The sequence below is a fragment of the Parasteatoda tepidariorum genome, chromosome 9 (genome assembly GCF_043381705.1).
Source record: "Parasteatoda tepidariorum isolate YZ-2023 chromosome 9, CAS_Ptep_4.0, whole genome shotgun sequence".
NCBI classification, from domain to species: domain Eukaryota; kingdom Metazoa; phylum Arthropoda; class Arachnida; order Araneae; family Theridiidae; genus Parasteatoda; species Parasteatoda tepidariorum.
The window spans coordinates 11975113-11988244 of NC_092212.1; the positions used below are offsets into that span (position 1 = coordinate 11975113).

The following is a 13132-nucleotide window of genomic DNA, read 5'->3' on the forward strand; positions in this document are numbered from 1 at the left end:
TATTCCCAAAAACGCGTTTGGAACAAAGTCATAAATTAGACAGATAATAATTGTAAATTAAAGAGTCTAAATATTTCGTTTTCCAGATATTATATCCTATTCTAAATCTAGCAACTTCAACAAAATATATTCCATTTTATTTACAAGAATGCGTCTAGAACAAACTAATAAATTAGACGTATAATAATAGTAAATTAAAGAGTCGAAATATTTTTTTTTCAGAAATCATATCCTATTCTAAATCTAGCAACTTCAACAAAATTTATTCCATTTTATTTTCAAGAACGCGTTTGGAACAAAGTAATAAATTAGGCATATAATAATAGTAAATAAGACAATAAATATCTTTTTTCAGACATTATATCCTATTCTAAATCTAGAGATTTCAACAAAAATTATTCAATTTTATTTTCAAGAACGCGCTTGGAATAAAGTAATAAATTAGACACATAACAATAGTAAAGTAGACAGTTTAAATATTAATTATTTTCCCCAGACTTCATATCCGATTCTAAATCCAGCAACTTCAACAAAATTTATTCCATTTTGTTTCCAAGAGCGCGTCTGGAACATTTACGAATCCCTTCTTCCGATTCCCAAATAAAGTTCCTTCATTGCTAACAATGAAAACCGAACAGCGCACTCTGCATAGCAATTACTAGAATTTAATCCTTAATTCGAATTTTCCAATCCATTGCCCCCTGAGATGAGTGCAAATCTAAGGAGATAATGACTGAAATTGGCTACATGTAACAACCCCTTATTTAAAAATTCTTGCAATGGACTCATCTGATTGCTTCCCGACAGTTGTTTAATATTCGGCATGCGACGAATAAGTTCATCACAAGAGCGACCATGGATACTGCATCTCAGAGATTTGAAACTGATGAGGGATTGCTCTCATTGCTCATGGCAATCACGTCCATCCCGACTGTTTCACGCGTCATGGGGTGGGCATTGTTTCGGATGCTTCCCGTCATGCATTTCCCTTCTATAGTTACCCCCCCCCCTTTCCACTTTTATAAGTGGGAATTGTTGATGGAAGCAAATACTGGAAGATTTGTCTACCGAAACAGCGATGAACGGAAATAAAATTATATATGATATAATAGCCGAATTTTTTAGATAGACTTAAGAGAACGCCATATTGCGAGAGCTCTGGCATTGATTTGGGGACATACATACCTTCGAAATCATACATTACTTGATTAATGATTTATTAAATGGTAATCGGGATGTAGATTTTAAGAGAAAAAAAAAAAGTTTTTCGCATATTCTGTTTCTAACTTAAAATTTAGAGTATAGAAAAAGTGAGTTCTGTTTCTAACTTAAAATTTAGAGCATAGAAAAAGTGAGTTCTGTTTCTAACTTAAAATTCAGAGCTTAGAAAAAGTGAGTTCTGTTTCTAACTTAAAATTTAGAGCATAGAAAAAGTGAGTTCTGTTTCTAACCTAAAATTTAGATCATAGAAGAAGTGAGTTCAGGGAAATTCTAAAGTAAGTCATGAAGTTGCTGGAAAAAAAAGTTGTAAATATCAAAATACAAACAAATTTTCGGAGTAGAACTTCTCCAATGCGCAATCCTAAGTACATAATTTGTTTTAATTTTGATATTTTGACAATTTCTTTTCAGTATTTGAAACTTCATTTCTTACTATAGGTTTGTCTTAAATCTCTTTTCTATACTCTAAATTTTAAATCAGTTTATGGTGGTGAAGGAGAATTCTCGATGAAAAATTTCTGATATAGCGTTGTCTTAACGCTGTTTTTCGAAGCTGTGTCGCCAAGGAAAATAAAAAAGCCCTAGTTTTTAAGTGTCTTACACTTCAAACAATGCGATGATTTTAAACTATATGTAAAATTTTGTCGTGAAATATAAACTGGGCTTCAGAACAGACAAATAGCTTAAATCTTTTAAAAGTTATTAAACTTTTTCAAAAATCGCCAATTTTTCCACTAAATGAAAATTATCAAACTCACTGCTGTATTCTCAGTTTTTCCAAATATTTATGAGCCCAGGTAATGCAGCACTGGAGTAAATTTTTAAACATTAAAAAATTAGACCTGAAATGCTTTTCATTTTTACAAAACTGAGGCTTTTCCCCATATTGACATTTTGCTGTATTTTCAAAATAAGCGTTGACAGAGCTGGTTTCAAACAGGCTAATAGTCATGAGTAACAGTTGCAAACTCAGAACAGTTAAAAAAATCGCGTATTACTCGCAAAAAAGCATCATTTCATATTGCGACGGATCCTTCGAAAAACAGCCTCAAGAGTGTGCTAGAGAAACGTTTCATGGTAAATTCTGCTCCATTTCCAATAGCAATTTAAAATATAGAAAAATATGTTAGCCAAACATGTTAACAAAATATGTTATATAATATGTTAAAAATATGTTAATAAATATGTTTAAAAAATATGTTAAACCAAAAGTAAACCATAAAGTTTTAAATGCTGATTTTTTTTTTATAGTTTTTATAACATAAAATGCTTACAAATAATGTAGGATTATTCAGGATTCTAAAGCTTAGTGCATACCTACCAACTTTTACGGTTTTTACGAACAACTTTTCCGTGTGGTAACAGTCTTTATGCTTTAATATAAGCTTCTTGGTTTAAAAAAATATTTAAAATTATTTTAACCACCATGAAATAAAAAGTTAAAAAAAATATATATATAAGCTGTATTAATGCTGTCGTGTAATATAAATTAAATTTAGAAATTTTCTAAATTGATTCAACCATTTGAAACACATGGAAGACCGGTGTTATTATAATATATATTTTTTTCTAACGCTGTTATTACAAGTTAAAATATATTTTAATATTTCTTTAGTTACAGTTTAGTTATTTCGTTAGTTTTTTTGTTTAACATTTCTTTAGTTTAGTTAGTCTAATGGTTATTAAAAAAATATGTTAGATTATTGGAATTATCTTTGTATTATAAAATATAAAATTCAAAAACAGTAGTTTGAAAAAAAGTTAGAAGTAGTTAGTAAAACAGTAAAGTAGTTTGTCCTTTTTATTCATATTCCAAAACTTATCAATAATTGATTTTATGAATCAAAAAAAATTTCAATGATGAATAACTATTTCTCTTAGATCTAAATAACTGCATATTTGTGCAAATTTGTAAATTATTATTTGGAAGAGGGTCGTGTTGGAAAGAGTTTACCAATAACGCAGAAAGAGACACGAGTTTTTCTGTGTATTTCATTACCATAAATTATGAAAATGATAAATATAATATTTTTACTTATTTTATCCAAAATTAATTAAAAAAAATAATGAAAAAATTAAGAAAAATATGATTAATAAAAATTCTGCGTCAAAGAGTTAATACTTTTATTCCTCTTTTTTACTACTACTTCAGGGTAATTTTTTTTAATTCGTATTTTTAGATGCATCAATTTTTACAAACCCCGTTTTCATTTTCCGTTCCATTCTTTTCCATTTTCTTAATCTCGCATTTTGAGTAGCATCCACTTTTTTCAAACGCGGATTTTAAATTATAGCCATTTTCTTCCAGTCACCGATTTCACATTAAAGCCATTTTTTCTCGCCTATTTTGAGATATACCAATTTTTTTTTCAAACGCCGATTTCAAATCATGTCCATTTTCTTAATCATATTGTGTTACGTCCGTTTTTTAAACGCTGATTTCAAATTGAATCGATTTTCCTAAATTCGCATTTTGATAAAAATCTATTTTTTCGAAAGCGGATTTCAAATTATGTCCATTCTTTAACTTACTTTTTAAGCTACGACCCAAATAAAAAAAAGTTCACCGATGACCTATCGGAAAGCTTGGATGAGCAAAATATTAACTCCAATAAAAATGCAAAGCTAAAATGCCTTAATTAAATACTTACGATTTTTTTTATAATTTTTATTCTGAGTGAAGATTTTTTTTTCTTTCTGAAAAGATTGTCATGATGTTTGTATCAATTTATACTATACCTATCTACTCTACTAAAAACAACGTTCTTTCATCACAAATATTAAATGGAAGAGGAAAGAAAATGATTATTTTTGTTTACGATTGTCAATTAATTTCTTTCCAAGAAGAGAATGACCTTCGTTCTATCGTTCGATGACATGGCTTCAGATTCTCTAGAATTTTTCTTAGCATCTTCTTTATTCTACTTATTTTTCATAAGTCGTGGAGAAGTAGCTCTAATTGGAAATGTAAAAAAAAAAAGAAAAAAAAAAGAAAAAGACATTCTATATACGTATAAGATTCCAATATCCAATAGCGTAATTATAGTAAAATCAGTTCTGTTGGCCGTAATGTTATTTTTCCCCGGGATGTTGGATTTTTATGGTTTGTTTTGATTTGATCGTTCATGCACGGAAATATCCTTTCTTTTGGAGAAGGGGGAAAAACAGTAAAACTAAAATCATCTTGCTTCTCTACGCCCAGAAAATTGTCTGCAAAAACCTGTTTTTTTTCTTCTTCTTTTTGCTTTCTGAAATTGATATTGCATATATGTAGACTGATTGAGGTATAATTTTATTTTGAAGCTAGAAAGATTTGATGTCGGCATATTTTCAGAATCATTCTATCTTGAATCTTATTTTTGTGGAATTCCACATGCAAATGAATGTTTATCTAAAAAAAAAATTTTTTTTCCTTCCAAAACTAAATAAAATTGGGGTGAAATTAGACAAATTTTAATAAACCAAGTTCCATTCCCTGCATGATACATATCATTATGCAGTAAAATGATAACAATTTGGGGGAAGTGATTGAAAATATTACGAATCATGATATTTAAAAATACTAAAAGTGAGCCATTAAAATATCAATTATATTTAATTTTCAATAACTACATTTTCCCATATGATAAACTCGCACCGATCACAGTGCTGACTTAAAATGCCTTCAGAGGTAGACGGATCCTGGGTTTGGGTCCCCTTGCAGTCAGGCAAACCGTGCGAGGTCCTCCAAATATATGCGCATTAATTCCATCAAAAAAGTAATCCATGAAAGCAAATTTTTCCCTATACTTGATTTAAGAATTCCCTTGTCTTCTGCGTTCGGTTCAAAATTACAAAACTACGGAGTTGCCTTACAATTTTGAACTTGAGTTTTGGTACAATTTCTATTTTGAGTTCAGTTTCTACTTTTTAAGTTTAGTTACAGAAAGCAGAAACTAGTCACGCAAATATTCGATTAATAATAATCTTCTTGGTGAAATGAAACATGCATATCTAAAGTGATATATTAGTAACATAAAACCTTTAACCTATAAATCTGATATTTCAAGTTATATTATAATTATTTACCATTGCATTTCACAGAATACAATAAAACAAATCATATAACTAACGAAAGGTGGTTACTTGTATACTGATAAAATTCAAAACTCTCTTCAGCTGGATTCAACACTTTTGTCACCACCTAATTTTGATAAAACTAGTTCAAAAAATCAATTTTCTTATGTGTTTTAATTTTTATAAAACTCTATATTGATTACTATATATATCAGCATCTATTTCATTAAATGTAACAGTATTTTGGGGGAATAAAACTAGTTATTATTAACTTAATAAATTTTCTTTTGTTGTATCCGAATTTTCTAAAATTAGCTGCTGGTAAAAAATGAAAATTCAGACTGTTTTTTTTTTAAATATTTTTTTACTGAATTATAGTAAAAAACCTTCCGCGATAGTGACAAATTTTGATACTGAGCGTTCGTATTTTCTGGACGTAAATGTAGCTAAGTTGCTGTTGTTTTTCTTTATCCGCACATGTCAATAGAGGAAAAACACTTTTTTATGGACTTTTTCTTTCTCTAAGGCCTTCAATGTCTTAAAAAAGAAATAAAAAAGAATGAAACAATAGAGTGTAGCGGTCAATGCTTATGAAGCAAAGAAAACGTTTTCTTAACGATTTCTTCCCGAGAAAAAGGTCAACTTCATTGTGTGTAAATAATGGACGAATCTTCGATTTCCCGCTCTTTTATGTTTGTACATATGACGTCATGGCACTCAATAGCAAATGATACAAGATTTTACGTTATTTTTATTTACTCACTTATTTATTTCATTTTTTTTTCGTAAAATAGGTACGAGTTGTATTTCTCATATTTATTTTAATTATTTTATTACTTTTTTTTATGTTTGTAACTTTTTATATTAAGGAAATTGATGCTTTCTAATTAAATATTAAGCCTTGAATGGTTTATTGAAGAAAAATAAATTACGGCAAAGAAATCTAAAGGGAGATTTTAACCCCTTGACAGTGTCGCCCGAATGCTGTTCGGGCAAGTACTATGTGCAGTATTTGTGATGGCCGAACTGACATCCGGAAACAGAAAAAAATTAACGTTTCTATTTTGTGAAGCCCGAGCTGTTTCGTTTCTACTTTAGGATACTTAATTCACTATTTTCCTGATAGATGGCATTAGTGGTCCTAGTTTTTCACCGATTACGACTCCAGTCGAGGGAGGGAAATGTGGGTGGGGGTTTTGGGATATACCATACTGTAAAAAGATTTGTAAAATTTATGTATTGAAAATCATATTGTTGTGTTTTTATATTATATTATATTAGTTAGATTATAATTAGCTTTAAAATTTTGTTTAATTTGCTCTAATTGAATAAGACGTGTGTGTAATCCATTACTTTTTTATATGTATGTAAAAATTATAAATACAGTAGTTATTGCATTTAAAAATTTATTTTTGAAATAAGAAACCATTATAATAATAATTTTATAATAATAAAGAACAAAATTAAACACTCAGAAAAATTTTACATTTTTGGTCCATTTTTCTGAAATATATGTCACTGTTAAGGAGTTAAATTGCAATTTTACTATTTTTTTTTTCAGTTTGGATGTAACACCTTTTAAGTCTATGATAAAGCCTTAAGGAATCGAAGATTCTGAAAATCTTATTTATCCTTTCTGGTAAGTGAATTAAATTGTAAAAAATTCGTTCAAAGCTTTAATATTATTGTTGTGAGGTGGTAGAACTACATCAGATATTCATTCTTTAAATTTCTTGAACAAGTCCTGAAGGGATCTGTTATAATATGTATTGAAGTTAACTGTGACGGAAATAATCTGAAGAAACATTTTTACATAAGAAAGAGCTTATCCAGCTTCCGCACGAGAACTTTTTCAGACTGAAAACAGCGGTCGAAAAAAATACATTATTTTTGTAGTTAACCACAACTACTTTTTTGAAAAATGAAATCAAATACAGCTGCAACTATCTTTAAAAAAAAAATTTAATTACTTTTGAACCGTGGTTACTTCTAGCTTTGCTGCGGGACTTGATTTATTCCCATTTTCCAAAAAGGTTTTGAATAAGAAATCGGCTTATTATAACATGATGAATTATTAAGAGATATTTATTCTTGTTTAGATGAGCCTGTTTTTATTTGAATTCCATTATTTATTTATTTTTTTTTTACGAATTTGTGCAATTTACTTTTAACTTTTTATGCCTTTATCGATAGCGAATTTAAGATGTGCAAGGAAATTATCAAAGATTTACAATTTCGTTAAGCTGTTAACGCTCATTTATTTTCTTTAAGAAATTAAATTTATTGAAAATAACAGAGAAAATATGCTCTCTTCTATTCAAATACACTGTTCATGAGTGTACATTCGCACTTGAAGGTATGACCAAAGTGATAAACTAGCTAATATTTGTAAATGCATCGCATTAAATCTATTGACCAACCCGACTCTTCCTAAATCAACCAATGCGAAACGGTTAAGAGGACGCTATGCCTAATTAATTTAATCTGTTTCTAACTAATTTAATATTTGAAATATAGAAAGTTCATGTAGCAAACTCAGAGTAAACCATGTAGTTTCAATTGCTGAAAATAAAAATAAATATGCAAACAAATTATTGGGAGAGAACATCGCCATTGCGTTTTTCTAAGTTATATAATTTGTTTTCATTTTGATGTTCTAAAAATTTATTTTCGGTAAACTTCATGGCTTACTCAAGGTTCGTCTGAACTCACTTTTTCTATATTTTTAATTTCAAATTAGTTATGGAGGTGATAAAGTATTGCTATGTAAAGTTTATCCAGTGGTATGACGTCTTCTTATAACCTCACGCCCGCCCCTGTTTCATAACTTATCTTCGTAACCATAGTAACCGCCAGAATGCGAGACTGATGTCTGGTGGAGCTCTCGTGACAGCCAGAGGGTAGTTCTGTTTACGAAAATATATTATTAATGGACAACACTCTTTAGTACGACTATTCATTACTACAATCCTTCCATTATAATGGCTGATTCATAAAATCCTGTTTGTTATTCCATAGACAAAATTTTATTTTATTGTCCATTAGGAGCACCCAAACTAAATTGTACATTCCAATTTATCGTTCGTATTTTTGTTCTTTTTTTTTTAATTAAAAAAAAAAAANTTAAAAAAAAAAAAAAAAAAAAAAAAACCACTCCACAAACAGGTATTAATTATTTTTAGTCTTGCAAAACGTCTTCTTGTTGAAAATGAATCAATGAATCGTCAAAAACTACAAAAAGAATTCAAACCACTATTATTTGTTGTTACATATAGATCCAGTTTTTATAAGTTTTTTCACAACCGTCATTGAACAGTCGAGCCAATTTTTTAGTTTACAATTACCAGTGTTCAACTCCGTAGCCTTGTAATTTTGAACCCAATCTATAAAACAGAGAAACTCCTGGATCAAGCATTGAAAGAAATTTACTTCCGTGGAGGACTTTTTGATGAACCTAACGAGTATTTACGTTACATGATGAGGAAAATCACAAAAATCTCCTTAGGTTTGCCTGACGGCAAGGGGACTCTAATCCATAATCCGTCTGTCACAGTATTTATAAATTGTGAATAAATATTCGCAATAGTTTTATGTGCTCACTATTTAGACACCTCTCGTTATAACCATATATTTTCGTTTTGACGACCAGTGTCGTTATATCGAGTGTCGACTGCATAAATTTTTACGTTTAGATAGTATTTTTTTAAATAGTGCTTTTTCATCGTGCATATAGTGCTTTTTTAAAGCTTAAGTGTAGGATATGAGGATATATACACTTGGTTTTTGCATATCTATATGACCACTTTTTACTCATTAAGAGGACTTTTTGTGGTTGGGGTTAGCGAGATATGGATATTTTATGAGTAAAAAAATTAATATTGGCTTAATTTTATACCTTTATTAAATTTTGTGACATTGTTCACCTCTCATAGTTTTGTGACAGTTGTTTTCGCACACTAACCCTCATGATTGTCTCGTAATCATTTTTATTTCTTACAGATTTTTACGATCGATAAAACAGATTTTTGCAGCTAAATTAAAAACCATACAATTTAAAGAACTCAAATTTTATTCTGATTAACATAGATTTACGTTTCTTTAGATTCTGTTCTCGATTCTGTTGGGGGCAAAGTCTAAACCTATACAATTTGCTCGATAATCAGTGTAACTTCGTCCACGAAACTATTTGCAATCACACAAAATACGTTTACTTTACAAAACAGTAGTAATGCCTAATTTTTTAGTTATCAGAGTTATTTAGTATTCGAAGTTTTTTTTAATTGCATACGTTGAATAAATGCATCAATACATGCTATTAATAAATAAACCTCTCCGAGCAAGCACACAATATTATTTTCATTCAATTATATTTTATTTCATTCAATTTCTTTTTATTTAATTGCCTGAACTTGGTTGCTTAGCAATGGAACAAAATAAGGTATTCCTCTCTTGAATTAGTCTATGGGCAATCTTAAAATGTTCATTTGAGGTGACAGCTTGCTTGGCTGTTTTTTGGGATTATCTCCAAATATATGTAACTTAGTAGCTCCCCAATTTACGATCCAATATTTTCGAAATTTTGTCTACCCGCCCTCCATTTTGAGGGTCAGGAATCCGAATATGTAATAAAAAAAATAATAAAAACATGTTCATTCAGAAAAAAGTGCGTTTTTGTGGTGTCTGATTTCGTAATTTAATTAATAGTTAGCGATAATTAATTAGCAAATTTGAAGTCACCCCCAGAAACCATTAACATGCACGTGAAAATCCGATCATTAGAATGAAGGTTATTCAAGGAGTTATCACCGTTTTTTTTTTTTTTTCGTGTGTGCATTGTACATGCATAGACATAGTCAAACGATGACTCTTGGAGCAAACTAGATAAAGAATTAAAATATATTGCCGGAGATTGTTGAATATATTCGTCACTGTTTGCCCTCATCTCTGCCAAAATCCTAAGTCCAAAGAACCGATAGTTAAAATCTATTTTAAAACGTTTTGTATGTTTGAAAGACCCTTTAAGCAGTTAAAAACTCTATTTTAGGATTCTAAAAGGGTGTTTAGGATTGGATTGTGCTTCGCTTCATTGAGTGATTTAGAAGTAAACAGTTTTTTTTTTTATCTTTTGTGTAGTTTCAGCTAAGTGGATGTGAAGATTGAAATTGACCAGGAAAAAAGGTCGACAACTTAGAGATTGTTTATAGATACAATATTTAGCTTTTTCTAATCTACTGTTTACAATGACTTGTATGGAATATTAATCATTAAAAACGATTACGAAAATGGATTAAAAATTATCATTTTTTTAAATATGGGACTGTTCAAATATTACGTAAGTACCTATAGAGCAAAATTAGGAAAACTTGAAATTAGGCTACTTTTTCAAAAAATTAAAAGTTGTGCTGTGCTGGCTGAGAAGATCGAGAGCTCGCCTCCCAGTGAGGTGACCTAGGTTCGAATCCCAGTGATGGCTGGTAAATGTGAATTCTGCTCCCGGTGCTTAGCAACCGCAGTGCTGCCGTGAAATATCCTCAGTGATAAACGGATCATAGTTCATATAACTTGTTATCCAAATACAAATAGTTCTGTTATTAATTTATTATCATATTTATTTCTTCAGAATAAATACTAACAATGAAAAAATTTTGATACCAATTTTTACTTTTTTGAAAAGAAAACCGTCTTTTTAAAAGAATAGTGAATACAAATTGGCATAACTGATCGTTAATGCAAGTAGAAATCGTAGCACCGTATTGAGCACATAAATGAATAAATTAAACATGTAGAATAATTTTAATAAAAATAAAAGCTACTTTCACCAATGATTGCAAACTTCTTGAATTTTTTCAAAATTTTTTGAAGCAATAAATAAATATAACATGTTGAATAATTATTATTAAAAAAAATTTTAATCGATAATTGCAAACTTCTTAAACTCATTCGTATTAATTAAATTTATCCGCATTATCTTTTATTTACCCAGTAAATTAACGAAATAAATTTGATTAATTTAAAAGATGAATTAGAAAAAAAGGGAAATTTGATTAACATAACAGATAAATGAAAAAAAAAAGGGAAATTTGATTAAATTAAGATAAAAGATAAAATGCTAACAAATCCTTTATTATTGCCGATTCCTTTTTATCTATCGAACGTTCGAATGAGCTGAGATAAGTAACAAATTAAACAACTGTCTTATTTTCGTTAACATTATTAGAAATATTTTCTAATTTGTCAAATTTGCTATTTTGTCACCAAAGGAAAAAAGCTCGAAATAAAAAGTGTAAAAATTCAGAACTTTGATTTACATGCATTGTATGAAATGTATCAAATGCCTGTTCACAAAAAAATATTTTTTAATGCTCTAAAAATATACTTTTTTATTGCTTTTATTAAGCTCTACAAGTATTAAGTTCTATCAAGATTTCAATTTATTGAAATTTAAATGTGCCTGTACTATAAATTTATTATTTATTGATCTTAATCACATGTTATAAATTTATTATTTAACTTATTGAATTTGCAAAGAATTTTCTATAATCTGAAGGACACATACATTCCCTAGCATCAATTTTACCTTGACCCCTGTTAGACTCAATATGGGTCTTATAAGAGCATGCACCAAAGGACCAATTTTAATGTCTAGATTTTTTAATATTGGTCATAAAATGGCCTATATATGGCCTGTACTTGCTGAATAATGAATATAAAATATCGGGTGAATCTGACAATTCTATATATGGACCGATATCAGTTGTCATTGGCTGTAAAATATAGAGTGAATTGGACAATTCAAGGCACTCTAGACAATTCTTCATAGGGCCGATATTGGTTGCACAATGGCTGTAAAGTATCGGGTGAATCTGACAATTCTATATAGGGCAGATATTGGTTGTACAGTGGCTGTAAAGTATCGGGTGAATCTGACAATTCTATATAGGGCAGATATTGGTTGTACAGTGGCTGTAAAGTATCGGGTGAATCTGACAATTCTATATAGGGCAGATATTGGTTGTACAGTGGCTGTAAAGTATCGGGTGAATCTGACAATTCTATATAGGGCAGATATTGGTTGTACAGTGGCTGTAAAGTATCGGGTGAATCTGACAATTCTATATAGGGCAGATATTGGTTGTACAGTGGCTGTAAAGTATCGGGTGAATCTGACAATTCTATATAGGGCAGATATTGGTTGTACAGTGGCTGTAAAGTATCGGGTGAATCTGACAATTCTATATAGGGCAGATATTGGTTGTACAGTGGCTGTAAAGTATCGGGTGAATCTGACAATTCTATATAGGGCAGATATTGGTTGTACAGTGGCTGTAAAGTATCGGGTGAATCTGACAATTCTATATAGGGCAGATATTGGTTGTACAGTGGCTGTAAAGTATCGGGTGAATCTGACAATTCTATATAGGGCAGATATTGGTTGTACAGTGGCTGTAAAGTATCGGGTGAATCTGACAATTCTATATAGGGCAGATATTGGTTGTACAGTGGCTGTAAAGTATCGGGTGAATCTGACAATTCTATATAGGGCAGATATTGGTTGTACAGTGGCTGTAAAGTATCGGGTGAATCTGACAATTCTATATAGGGCAGATATTGGTTGTACAGTGGCTGTAAAGTATCGGGTGAATCTGACAATTCTATATAGGGCAGATATTGGTTGTACAGTGGCTGTAAAGTATCGGGTGAATCTGACAATTCTATATAGGGCAGATATTGGTTGTACAGTGGCTGTAAAGTATCGGGTGAATCTGACAATTCTATATAGGGCAGATATTGGTTGTACAGTGGCTGTAAAGTATCGGGTGAATCTGACAATTCTATATAGGGCAGATATTGGTTG

General features: G+C 30.1%; 1 protein-coding gene and 1 long non-coding RNA gene across 5 annotated transcripts in view; one reads left to right on the forward strand and one right to left on the reverse strand.

Moving 5' to 3' along the window:
• The window catches only part of LOC139426352 (uncharacterized), a 329054-nt gene that overhangs the window by 281230 nt on the left and 34692 nt on the right, over positions 1-13132 (reverse strand). The gene's annotated exons all lie outside the window — the stretch shown is intronic.
• The window catches only part of LOC107445872 (uncharacterized), a 244730-nt gene that overhangs the window by 17963 nt on the left and 213635 nt on the right, over positions 1-13132 (forward strand). For all 4 annotated transcript variants that reach the window (XM_071184745.1, XM_071184742.1, XM_071184746.1 and 1 more), the window contains exon 2: positions 6839-6916. The gene's annotated coding sequence lies outside the window, so the exon portion shown is untranslated. The remainder of the gene's footprint in view (positions 1-6838; positions 6917-13132) is intronic.